Below are 12,365 nucleotides of genomic sequence, written 5' to 3'. Positions count from 1 at the left end.
CACTGTCATGTTCCAAACGGTGTATTTAGAAATTCACCATCTGTTTCACAGGCAAGATTACCCGCTATGGCCCCCAATTTAAATTCAGCAGTGGGCAGATTTTTCCTTGGGTGAATGTTCGGGGTTCGGAACATAGTTATACATCATTCGTACACTGCAAATTGACCGCAATAATATCAAATGGATATAGTTTGGCAAAAACAGAATCATTTCAAACCTTGATTACAATGGGATACGCTCACATATGCCTTTCTATTTATGCGTGGGAATACTTGAGAAAATATTTCCTAACTTAATATCACTTTGAACTGATTACCTGGTGATTTTTACAGTCGTTTATGTCCAACAACGAACATTATTTAAAATGTATTTGTATTTTTTTTTGCTCCCCGCCATATGGTTTCTATCAGGACAATACCGCTTCTCTCCACCAGAGGGCCATACAATATAAAAATAGCACTGAGCATGGGGCACATTTTCTCTCATGCACCGAGATTTGCACATTTCCAGGATTTTACAGTTACGTCGCTGTTCGTGATTAGTAGCTCAGTAAAAACGAGAACTGGGCTGTGCATTAGTGAAACTGCTGTAGGAATATAGGGTGCCTTTACATTTTCTCCATTTATCGGAGGCAAGGACTCTTCTATCGTACGCCACACAATCTTTTTCTGGGTCTATTTGACAGGTTTCGTGTCTCGGGGAGCTTCTGACTGCACACCTGATGCATTTCAGGTCAAGGTGAGGATGAAATGAGATGCCAAACAGCTTTCATGCATAAACTTTTGCTGGATCGCTAGTTTAACGAGAGTAGGCGCTGCGAGTGCATAAAGGTAGGGGATTTGACTCGATTAATATGTCTTCACTCGGCGCGCCCGTGGCAGTGATTTTTCGATATTTTTGCCAACTACATAGCTAATTCTGCCAATGACATTAATATTCAGTCAGTGCAATCAACGTGACTGTAAATACAGTTGTTTGGTCTGGTGGCTGATGGCGAAGAGGCATTTTCCGTTAGCATTATGCCAGGAGTGTGTGGCTATCCATGTCTCATTAGAAATCACCAAGGTGTATTTAGTGGAGGACACCTTTCATCAACCACTCCTTACCTTCGTTTCCCAGGCAACAGAAATGGGTGCAGCCGGAGCCATCTCCAGAGATAAGTGACACCAGTGCAGTGAAATATAGGATTATGGAAGGAATCTTTTATTGTTTATAAAGAATGAATCCTGCAATGTTAAACATATCACATGATATAGATTTTCTTTACACGATAAAGGTGTATAGCACGGTACCCCAACTGGTGGGCGGTATTATTTGGCCCCCACGTTTTCATCCACAAAAAAAAAAACTTGTTTTGAATTTTTGTTGGACATAAGACTAAAAACACCAGGAAGTCAGCTCAAAGTTATTTTAATTTTGGCAATCTGTTCCCAAGTATTCCCACTGCATAAGAGACGTGATTGTATACAAATGTAAGCAAGGCTTGACATTATATTTTTGTCCAATATAATGTCAGTTTGGCTTCTTGTGGTCAATTTGCAGTCTACAAGTTATTCTCCTCATGAAAAAATCGTCCTGTTGCTGAATCTAGTTGATCATCAGAAGTGTATAGATATAAAATACTTTCATTGTCTTTTTAAAATGTTTTTGTTCAAAAACATGAAAGACATATCACAGATAAATGTTCATTGGGCAGGCAATAAACTATTCCAAATTGTAGCCTAAGTGGATGTTTAGCAGCATACTTGGGCTTTAAAACAGGGGGAGGTATTAATTTCCAAGGCAACTTTTGCCTCCTTTAGCCATCTAGAATGAGATACCATAGCCCCTTGTGTGGTCTCCTTGCGGTTTGTTTAAACATGGTCATTGAGAGCTTTGGCTTTTGTGTGTGGAAAAAGTGAGACACTCAAGGCCTGTGAGGAATAAACTGTCCTTGGAGGAATAGATCCATTGTATGATTTGTATGGGTCTGCAGCTGTGCCAAGATTTAAATAAATGTTTTTCAAATGTTATAACTCAACCAGAGCACAGAGGATAGGTGACTTGGAGCATGTTTTGTCTACACGTGGTAAGCATTTACAATTGAGTCATTCAGCAGACGCTCTTATCCAGAGCAACTTACAGGAGCAATTAAGGTTAAGTACCTTGCTCAAGGGTACATTTTTCACCTAGTCGGTTGGGGATTTGAACCAGCTACTTTTCGGTTACTGGCTCAACGCTCTTAACCACTTGGCTACCTGCCGCCCATGACAAGCAACTGAACACTCCGAACATTAGCCATACCAGGAAACACTGCTTTCAATGATTCTACACATTGCTTACCTGCTTGCAGAGCACATACACGGGAAGCATGAGGTTTACAATGATAATGACCCTCTTGAAGAAGGCTAACATTTAATTACTATCCAAAATCAAGGTAGCCTACTATACCATCACATTTCAATGACAGATCAGCAGAAAACCATTTCATATATGATGGGCCATTGCTATTTGGGACCCTTGAGACATCCCTATACTAACTTTAATTACAACCCTTACATTTAAAACAATTAATTCAGCAGGGTAGGGACGTTCCAGGGATCCATATAGCACGTACCTTACAGTGGCAAGAAAAAGTATGAACCCTTTTGGAATTACCTGGATTTCTGCATGAATTGGTCATAACATTTGATCTAATCTTCATCTAAGTCACAACAATAGGCAAACGCAGTGTGCTTAAGCTAATAACACACAAATTATTGTATCTTTTTGTCTATTGAGTGCAAAGTTTAAACATTCAGAGTAGGTTGGGGAAAGTATGTGAACCCCTAGGCTAATTACTTCTCCAAAAGCTAATTGGCGTCAGGAGTCAGCTAACCTGGAGTCCAATCAATGACACGAGATAGATGTTGGTTAGAGCTGCCTTGCCCCATAAAAAACACTCACAATTTGAGTTTGCCATTCACAAGAAGCATTGCTTGATGTGAACCATGCCTCGAACAAAATAGATCTCAGAAGACCTAAGATTAAGAATTGTTGACATGCATAAAGCTGGAAAGGGTTAAACGTATCTCTAAAAGTCAGTCCATGGTAAGATAAATTGTGTAGAAATGGAGTAGTTTCAGCACTGTTGCTACTCTCCCTAGCAGTGGCTGTCCTGCAAAGATGACTGCAAGAGCACCCCGCAGAGTGCTCAGGGAGGTTAAAAGAATCCTAGAGTGTCAGCTAAAGACTTACAGAAATCTCTGGAAGATGTTAACATCTCTGTTGATGAGTCTACAATACGTAAAACACTAAACAAGAATGGTGCTCATGGGAGAACACCATGGAAGAAGCCACTGCTGTCCAAAAAAAAAAAAACATTGCTGCATGTCTGAAGTTCGTAAAAGAGGACCTGGATGTATTCTGTGGACAGATTAAAGTTGAGTTGTTTGGAAGGAACACGCAACACTGGAGGGGGAAAAAAGGCCCAGTACACTAACCTCATCCCAACTGTAAAGTATTGTGGAGGGAGCATCATGGTTTGGGGCTGCCCAGGGCCTGGACAGCTTGCTATCATAGACTGGGGAATTCATTTTTCTATCAATCAAGACATTTTGCAGGAGAATGTAAGGCTTTCTACGAGTTTGAAGGTCAACAGAAGTTGGGTGATGCAACAGGACAACTACCCAAAACACAGAATTAAATCAACAACGGAATGGCTTCAACAGAAGAAAATGCGCCTTCTGGAGTGGCCAAATCAGAGTCCTGACCTCAACCTGACTTGAGATGCTGTGGCATGACCTCGAGTGGTTCACACCAGACATCCCAAGAATATTGCTGAACTGGAACAGTTTTGTAAAGCGGAATGGTCCAAAATTCCTCCTGACCGTTGAGCTGGTCTGATCCTCCAACTACAGAAAATGTTTGCTTGATGTTATTGCTGCCAAAAAGATGGTCAACTAGTTATTAAAGCCAAGGGTTCACATACTTTTTGCACCGTGAATGTTTACACAGTGTGTTCAATAAAGACATGAGCACGTATAGTTGTTTGTTATTAGTTTAAACAGACTGTTTTTGTCTATTGTTGTGACTTGGAAGAATATTGTTATGACCAATTCATGCAGAAATCCAGGTAATTCAAAGGGTTCACATACTTTTTCTTGCTACTGTATATGATGTGTTAATTCTATATCCTGTCATGTGAGTCTTGTAAAAACACACTGTGACATTCAGGGGGTGGAATGTTTATGCATGCCCAGGATTTAGGCCTACTTGTTATGTAATGTAAACAGTGAGTGTCTGCCTATAGCCTAGAATCTAGATCATGTTAACATTGTATTTCAAAAGGCTGTAGGGTAAAACAATGAAGACAGATGGTGTTGGTTTTGCCAGTAAGACCAACCACTGTTGCCAAACAGATAATGATTAGCATATATTCTGTGAGCATTTAATTTCTTCTCAATCAAAACTTTGATCATGTAGCTAGTTAGGCCTAGATTTCCAGCGTGCATGAGTTTCCACCATCACATGGTTGCTGAGGATATGAATGAGCACTCAGGACAGAAGCTGCAACAATAACGTGCCTCTTAAGCTTGAATTAAATTAGAGATTCAGCCCTGCCGTCTTCTGTCTTCACATCCCTGATTATTTTCTCTCTCTCCCGTTAGGATTAATTAAACTTGGACAGGCCCCGGTGCCCCTGGGCTCTTGGATGCAGATTGACTTGCACCTTCAAAGTTTGAAATGGTATAGGCTTAACTAGTATAGTAGTTCATTCTGCGGCTTCATGTTGTTGGCCTTGAGCAGACTCTTTCTGAAGTTCCTGCCGGTCTTCTTGGCCTACTGCTTCTGCACCATCTTAATTAACTTAAGGATCCAGCAGGGGAAAGGTTGTGATTGGATCTACAATGATGTCTAATTAGCTATTACCATATAAACATGCAGAACAGAGAACATGTATTCTATTCTACAAGGTCGGGTGCTATTTTGGACAATAGGGCTGTTGGCCTGCTCTTGTCTTTCATCTGGATGGAATAATACCATGCCATGTATTACGAAATTTGGTGTCAATTTCCAGGCTGGTCTCATAGACTAGACGTAACATAGTAAATGAAAAAATCTGGGACACTCAAATGAATGTGTTACAGAAGGTTAATTAAGGCAAAAACGTGAACGTCGAGCAACCCAAAGGTTGCTTGTTAGAATCTCATTACAGACAACTTTAGCATTTTGGCTAGTTAGAAACTTTTATACTACTTTTTAGGTACTTTGCAACTACTTAGCATGTTAGCTAACCCTAACATTAACCCCTAATGCCTAGCTAATGTTAGCCACCTAGCTAATGTTGGAAAAAAAAAATTACAAATTGGAATTTGTAACCTATATGTATTGCAAATTTAACATATTGTATGATTTGCAATTTGTACGATATCATACAAATAGTAATCTGTAACCTATCATAAGAAATGGATGATGGACATCCACAAATTTAATACATACGAAACATAACACATCATACTAATTTGAGTGTCCCATATTTTCATTTACTATGTTACGTCTACCCCTGAGTCTAGATTGCAGCATTTCATTGTGTTCTTAGGAAATGGTAATAGAATAGGCAAATTGAGAAAATGTCAAAGTGTCCTTTGATTTTTCCCTCTGGCCAGTTTCAAATTGAGTTGACATCCATGTGGCAGAACAATGACACGATGCCAATATGATTGGTCTCACATAGGGCTGTCCCGACCTAAAGAAAATCTAGGTCGACCGAAAATCATCTTCTTTTGAGTTTTTTTTTCTCTCTCTCTCTATTTATATATATATATTTATATATGACACACCCTATGTGTCTTAATGAAATCAACTACAGTGGGGCAAAAAAGTATTTAGTCAGCCACAAATTGTGCAAGTTCTCCCACTTAAAAAGATGAGGCCTGTAATTTTCATCATAGGTACACTTCAACTATGACAGACAAAATGAGAAAAAAATGTGAGAAAATCACATTGTAGGATTTTTAATGAATTTATTTGCAAATTATGGTGGAAAATAAGTCAGTCGCTGGACTCTCAAAGATGATGGCATCTCAAACACTTGGTCAACATATTGGCAAAAATATACCCAGCTGTCATTTGAGTAATGGAGACGATGCAAAACCTTAAACTGAATAAGCCCATGCCTTATGCAAAATGATGTGTGGATTAGAGGTCGACCGATTATGATTTTTCAACGCGGATACTGATACCGATTATTGGAGGACAAAAATAGCGAATACCGAATAATCGGCCGATTTTAAAATAATAATAATTTAAATGTTTTTATGTACAGTGGGGAGAACAACTATTTGATAACCTGCAAAATCGGCAGTGTTTCCTACTTACAAAGCATGTAGTGGTCTGTATTTTTTTTAATCATAGGTACACTTCAACTGTGAGAGATGGAATCTAAAACAAAAATACAGAAAATCACATGATTTTAAGTAATTAATTTGCATTTTATTGCATGACAAGTATTTGATACATCAGAAAAGCAGAACTTAATATTTGGTACAGAAACCTTTGTTTGCAATTACAGAGATCATATGTTTCCTGTAGTTCTTGACCAGGTTTGCACACACTGCAGGAGGGATTTTGGCCCACTCCTCCATACAGACCTTCTCCAGATCCTTCAGGTTTCGGGGCTGTCGCTGGGCAATACGGACTTTCAGCTCCCTCCAAAGATTTTCTATTGGGCTCAGGCCTGGAGACTGGCTAGGCCACTCCAGGACCTTGAGATGCTTCTTACGGAGCCACTCCTTAGTTGCCCTGGCTGTGTATTTACTGAGGGAAGGAGGTTGTTGGCCAAGATCTCGCGATACATGGCCCCATCCATCCTCCCCTCAATACGGTGCAGTCGTCCTGTCCACTTTGCTGAAAAGCATCCCCAAAGAATGAGGTTTCCACGCTTCACGGTTGGGATGGTGTTCTTGGGGTTGTACTCATCCTTCTTCTTCCTTCAAACACGGCGAGTGGAGTTTAGACCAAAAAGCTCTATTTTTGTCTCATCAGACCACATGACTTTCTCCCATTCCTCCTCTGGATCATCCAGATGGTCATCGGCAAACTTCAGACATGCCTGGACATGCGCTGGCTTGAGCAGGGGGACCTTGCGTGCGCTGCAGGATTTTAATCCATGACGGCGTAGTGTGTTACTAATGGTTTTCTTTGAGACTGTGGTCCCTGCAGTGTTGTTCTGGGCTGATCCCTCACCTTCCTCGTGATCATTGATGCCCCACGAGGTGAGATCTTGCATGGAGCCCCAGACCGAGGGTGATTGACCGTCACCTTGAACTTCTTCCATTTTCTAATAATTGCGCCAACAGTTGTTGCCTTCTCACCACGCTGCTTGCCTATTGTCCTGTAGCCCATCCCAGCCTTGTGCAGGTCTACAATTTTATCCCTGATGTCCTTACACAGCTCTCTGGTCTTGACCATTTTGGAGAGGTTGGAGTCTGTTTGATTGAGTGTGTGGACAGGTGTCTTTTATACAGGTAACGAGTTCAAACAGGTGCAGTTAATACAGGTACTGAGTGGAGAACAGGAGGGCCATTCCGATTAATCGGTCGACCTTTAGTGTGGATACGCTCAATACATTTCTTGCCATATATCATCGAGTAGCTCTCCACCTATGTCTTGTATTTGCAAAGGAAGGCGGTTTTACTGTTCTGTATTATGTCGTATAATCTGGAGATTGTGCCCTTCAGATAAGGGTTATGATCTATGCACCTCTCGACTGGACACTTAGTAGGCTCCAGTGGAAAGGAAGGGAAACCATTTTTGGCAAAGCTGTGAGTTTGCAGGTATCTTTAAAAAAAGTGGGTATTGGAAATATTATGGTCAACCCTCCGTATCAAATGAGTTATCAATGAATAGGTCACAAAAAAACACCAGACCGTTCCTATGCCAGAACTGGAATGCCGTGTCAATCTGTGACGCTGAGAAGAGATTATTGGATGTTAATGGAGAGAAGCCGCTTGCTTGTTAAAGGCTAAAGTGACTTTGGAATAGGGAGTTCTTAACAATGGGGTTCAAAACATGGGTGCCAAGGTTCATGGGCATTGGGGAGCACAGGAGCGAGACTGGAGAAGTTGGAAGGCTTGACTAACTCCGTGATGGGCCATCCTTGTTTTCAAATATAGAAACCCAATAAACACATTTAGATATATTAAGCCTGCAGGCTTAGGTCTCTCTAGATATACCTTTCTCATTCGTGGATTTATATTCCAAATGAAGTTGGAAATGTAGCTGTCCAGATGTTTGAACATTGACTTTGGCAGAAAAGAATATGAGTGGTGGACTGGAGGGGGAAAAAAGGATTACTGTTTAGCATTGGGATTGCTCCTCCTCCATGGATCAGGGAAATTGTAGGATTCTAGAAATGAGTTGATTACTGTGCCTGATTTTTAAATTACATTGTTGGGCTTCGGTCTGGATCGGTCTAGACTTGGATGCAATACACAATTGAAATCTCCGCCCAATATCAAATGATCAGAGTTAAGGTCAGGAAGTGTCGTGATGTCAGAGAAATTGAGCTTCATCCCAATTAGGACCATAGAGGTTAGCCAGAATAACCTGTCTGCTAAACAATTTCCCCATCACTAATAGATCTTCCATTAGTATCTGAAATGACTTTGGAGGAGACAAACAGGGTGCCATCCTCTGCTAAGGCCAGAGGATGGCTGTTCCTCTGGCCTTAGCACCAAAGTAGGTGTGAAATAGTTGGTCTACCCATCCTCTCTTAAGTTTATCATGGTTGCTGGACCGGAGATGGGTCTCTTGGAGAAAAACAATGTCCAGACTTAAGATGAGCATACACTCGGCTACGCTTGACCACCTGGTTAATTCCTTTCACATCCCAGCTGATAAAGCATGTGGAGCCTAGAGTACGTGAATTAGGCATAGTCATAGTAATCAGAAATTTGTTAGTACGATCACATGGCCAGTGTGCTGAAGGGTCTGAGTAATAAAATATTAAATAAAAATAAAAAATAACCAGAACCTTGGACCCCTATGCTGGCCTTCCCCCAGTTGGATGACTGCATCTACCTCTCCTAGACAAGAGCAAAATGCTACCACATTAAACTGAACCTCAGTAGAGCTCTATCCAGGGCCAACATAATCAAGTTTACACCTAGGGAAGGGATTCTGGAGGGAACCACTTCAGTTATGTAAGGTATCTCATGCAATATGCATATTTGAAGGATAGTAAAACAATGAGGTATATGTATATGTTGAATAATTGTCTTTTTTTAGGAGCAGGGTGGAGGCACATTTCTAATCAAGATATGAATTCACTAGTTGGTCCTTGGTCGCATTAGCACGGCTAGTGCAGGGTCATAGGATGAGCTCACAATGGCTAGCTGGTATTATGTCGCCAATGATAGACCTAGATTTTCCTGTAGCAGTTTAGCTATAGACCGGGTAAGCCGCATTCCGCCTATGGTCTCGAGTCCCTCTCGCACCGAAAAATGTGACCGTTCCCCCGGCGCTGTCTGTTCTCAAAGTCCTCAACCTTGGAAGTGAATCTGACGACATCGGATGATAGCTGGGTGACTTGCTCTTCCAGTGTCGCCACATTGTCGGAGTAAATATTTGCGCCAACTTCCAGGCTATTCAGACGAGTGTCATGTCTCGCCAAGTCTTTAACGGAGTTGATCTTTATGTTGACCTCGGTGGCGAGAATAGCTATTAGTGCCGATTTAGGTCAGTGGATAGTGACTCCACCTTAGCCAGCACAGTCTGTTCAGATTTAATGATAGCCGCCATTACCATGGCTAGGTCGGGGGGGGATCAGAAATCGTGTCAGATGAGCCGAGGCTTCAGCAGAGACCTGCTCCTTTGTGGCCCGCAGCTGTTGTCTCAACATTTTACGAATAAAAGGCCAAACATTTCTGCAAAAAAGACAGATTAGTAAATTGGTTTTCGATTCCAAATTAAATGTTACAAAATTAACACAGTGGGGGGAGTTGTTGTTCAAGTATTAATAGTAAATTGTTCGCCCTGCATCAGAGCGTATCAAACGCATGTTCACATGTTGCTGCTCACCAGCGCCCCCCCCATAAGCCTATTTCTATGTGTGTGTGTCCTTAACATTGTCAGGAGCACTCCAAACAAAAGACAATGACTGAATTGACAACTCGTAAATTGAATGAAATAAACCAATACTTGTTTCTCAGAAGGGTTGCGTAGGTTGTGCACTCTACAGACAATGAGAACAGGAAGACTGGAATAATAATATTGAATGCATGAAAATAAATGACCATAACCAAATTAAAACATTGTACATTAGAAATGATAGGAATTAACAGTAAATACACTACTTGTGATATAAAGTTGAAGTCAGAAGTTTACATACATCTTAGCCAAGTACATTTCAACTCAGTGTTTCGCACTTCCTGACATTTAATCAGAGTAAAAATTCCGTCTTAGGTCAGTTAGGATCACCACTTTATTTTAAGAATTTGAAATGTCAGAATAATAGTAGAGGATGATTTATTTCAGCTTTTATTTCTTTCATCACACTCCAATACCTTGACTTTGTTGTCCTTAAGCCATTTTTCCACAACTTTAGAAGTATGCTTGGGGTCATTGTCCATCCGGAAGACCCATTTGCGACCAAGCTTTAACTTCCTGACTGATGTCTTGATGTTGCTTCAATATATCCACATAATTTTCATTCTGAATGATGCCATCTTTTGTGAAGCGCACCAGTCCAACCTGCAGCAAAGCACCCCCAAAGCATGATGCTGCCACCCCCGTGCTTCACGGTTGGGATGTTGTTCTTCGGGTTGCAAGCCTCCCCCCTTTTTCTTCTAAACATAACAATGGTCATTATGGAAAAACAGTTCTATTTTTGTTTCATCAGACTAGAGGATGTTTCTCCAAAAAGTACGATCTTTGTCCCCATGTGCAGTTGCAAACGGTAGTCTGACTTTTTTATGGGGGTTTGGAGCAGTGGCTTCTTCCTTGCTGAGTGGCTTTTCAGGTTGTGGACATAGGACTCGTTTTACTGTGGATATAGATACTTTTGTACCTGTTTCCTCCAGCATCTTCACAAGGTCCTTTGCCCGACCGCGTCTCCTTCCTGAGCGGTATGACAGCTGCGTGGTCCCATGGTGTTTATACTTGCGTACTATTGTTTGTACAGATGAACGTGGTACCTTCAGGCGTTTGAAAATGGCTCCCTAGGATGAAACAGACTTGAGGTCTACAATTTAATTACTTTTGATTTTCCCATGATGTCAAGCAAAGTGGCACCGAGTTTGAAGGTAGGCCTTGAAATACATCCACAGGTACACCTCCAATTGATTCAAATGATGTCAATTAGCCAGAAGCTTCTAAAACGTGACACCATTTTCTGGAATTTTCCAAGCTGTTTAAAGGCACAGTCAACTTAGTGTATGTAAACTTCTGACCCACTGGAATTGTGATACAATGAGTTATAAGTTAAATAATCTGTCTGTAAACAATTGTTGGAAAAATTACTTGTGTCATGCACAAAGTAGATGCCCTAACTGACTTTTCAAAACTATAGTTTGTTAACAAGACGTGTGGAGTGGTTGAAAAACAAGTTTTAATGACTCCAACCTAAGTGCACGTAAACTTCTCACTTCAACTGTACTGTGCCTTTGGAAAGTATTCAGACCCCTTGATGACTTTTTCCATATTTTGTTAAGTTAGCCTTATTCTAAAACGTACATTTTCCCCCTCTTCAATCTACACACAAAGCAAAAATAGTTTTTTATGAAACATTTGTTAAATATGATATCACATTTACATAAGTAAAAATGTACTCAATACTTTGAAGCAACTTTGGCAGTGATTACAGCCTCAAGTCTTCTTGGGTATGATGCTAAACGCTTGGCACACCTATATTTGGAGTTTCTCATTCTTCTATGCAGATCCTCAAGCTCTGTCAGGTTGGATGGGGAGCATTGCTGCACAGCTACTTTTAAATCTCTCCAGATATGTTCGGGCTGGGCCACTCAAGGACATTCAGAGACTTGTCCAGAAGCCACACCTGTGTCTTGGCTGTGTGCTTAGGGTCATTGTCCTGTTGGACGGTGAACCTTCACCCCAGTTTGAGGTCCTGAGCACTCTGGAGCAGGTTTTCATCAAGGATCTCTTTTTAAAAAATTAACTAGTCAAGTTGGTTAAGAACAAATTCTTATTTTACAAAGACAGCCAAACCCTCCCCTAACCCGGACGACGCTGGGCCAGTTGTGCGCCACCCTATGGGACTCCCGATCACGGCCAGTCGTGATACATCCCAGGATCGAACCTGGGTCTGTAGTGACACCTCTAGCACTGAGATGCAGTGCCTTAGACCGCTGCGCCACTTGGGAGCCCCCTTTGCTCCGTTCATCTTT

The 12,365-nt window shown here is 41.2% G+C and overlaps 1 protein-coding gene across 3 annotated transcripts in view; it reads left to right on the top strand.

Annotated features, from left to right (window-relative positions):
- LOC115106352 (phosphatidylcholine:ceramide cholinephosphotransferase 1-like) overlaps nucleotides 1-12,365 on the top strand; it is a 39,942-nt gene that overhangs the window by 184 nt on the left and 27,393 nt on the right. Inside the window, exon 1 of one of the 3 annotated variants that reach the window (XM_029628993.2) lies at nucleotides 510-738. The exons of 1 other annotated variant lie outside the window; for it this stretch is intronic. The gene's annotated coding sequence lies outside the window, so the exon portion shown is untranslated. Of the gene's footprint in view, nucleotides 1-509; nucleotides 739-4,628; nucleotides 4,708-12,365 lie in introns of those variants that run through there. One more of the 3 variants, XM_029628995.2, reaches the window with a different exon arrangement.

The sequence above is a fragment of the Oncorhynchus nerka genome, linkage group LG23 (genome assembly GCF_034236695.1).
Source record: "Oncorhynchus nerka isolate Pitt River linkage group LG23, Oner_Uvic_2.0, whole genome shotgun sequence".
Lineage (NCBI taxonomy): Eukaryota > Metazoa > Chordata > Actinopteri > Salmoniformes > Salmonidae > Oncorhynchus > Oncorhynchus nerka.
Note: the sequence above shows the minus strand (reverse complement) of the source record. Positions and strands in the feature narration are given on the sequence as shown.